The sequence below is a fragment of the Olea europaea genome, unplaced genomic scaffold, assembly GCF_002742605.1.
Source record: "Olea europaea var. sylvestris unplaced genomic scaffold, O_europaea_v1 scaffold2276, whole genome shotgun sequence".
Taxonomy (NCBI): Eukaryota; Viridiplantae; Streptophyta; class Magnoliopsida; order Lamiales; family Oleaceae; genus Olea; species Olea europaea.
Genome location: NW_019240831.1, coordinates 4,289 through 5,486, shown reverse-complemented (window position 1 = coordinate 5,486; position 1,198 = coordinate 4,289). Strand labels below are relative to the sequence as shown.

The 1,198-nt window shown below is 30.7% G+C and overlaps 1 pseudogene; it reads right to left on the bottom strand.

Annotated features, from left to right (window-relative positions):
• The window catches only part of LOC111381292, a 3,612-nt pseudogene extending 2,883 nt beyond the window's left edge, over positions 1-729 (bottom strand).
• Positions 730-1,198: the final 469 nt, after the last annotated feature.

The following is a 1,198-nucleotide window of genomic DNA, read 5'->3' as shown; positions in this document are numbered from 1 at the left end:
CAAAAAAAAAAAAAAAAAAAAAAAAAAAAAAAAAGAAAGAGTGAGGTTCTAATATAATCTTTGAGTAAATTTTCAGATATTGAATTTCAGGTGCTAGATAATTGAGATCCAATTAGCTGTTTCGTTGTTTGGAAGCAAACATGATAATTTCACCCAATCAGCTTGACCCAAATTATTTCAACAGCAGCTGATTCACTGCAAGAATTAAAATTAAAAGGAAGCAGAAAATGCAGACAAACCAAACCTCGCCCACCAAGAATCTGAACTACACATTAAACAAGAACAAGATCCAGTTGATATAAATTTAAAAATTCAAACATAATCAAGATAAATAATTTGCGATATTGAAGGGTAAATTTAATTTACTGTATTAATTAGCCGGAGACCAAGTCAATGTCGCTGGCTGATGACCAAAACTCCAAATCCGAAGTGCCAAGTCAACAATAGATCCCCTGAACAATAATTACATGAAACAAAGATATAAGCAAAAATTTCGCAGATAATATACATAAACCCTAAGGTTCGCATTTTGCTAGAACTAGAGAAAAAATTTTGAAAAATGAGGGTACCAATCCAGGAAGACGTCGTTGAAACCGAAGTAGAGCATGAACTGAATAATACAACACCGTACCTAAATGTGAAGATTCACAAGAAAAATGGCAAAAGATGAAAAACGAAAGATAAAAAAGCAAAAGTCAAGAGTGTAATGGTGGTGGTATTGTGGGGGCCAATTATCAAACATACACGTCAATGTTGAATCCGTCAAAAGTAGGTAGTGTTTGTTTGGTGACATTTTAACTACAGAGTGATTAACAAAAATGAGAAATAAATTGAAAAAATGCAAAAAAAAAAAAAATTGAAAAAGTAAAAGAAGCAATATCTTAATTAGGTCCCGTTTGGTACACCGTACACATTAATGCAAAAATGAGAATGAAAAATATAGTCGTTACGTATTCTACACAAGAGATAGAAAGTCAAATATGAGAACTTGATGTGATGGATAACGATCATATTTTTTTTATTTTAATCAACAATTAATGAAAAACAAACGTAGGCTTAATAAAAATGTTTGTCAGAAGAACTACTAAACATTTTCATCTTAAAATTGATACTTATAAAAATATTCATATTTCTCGATCCACCCAACCTCACTGTACACATTTATTAATGATTTGAGACTGTATTGTACATTTTTTAG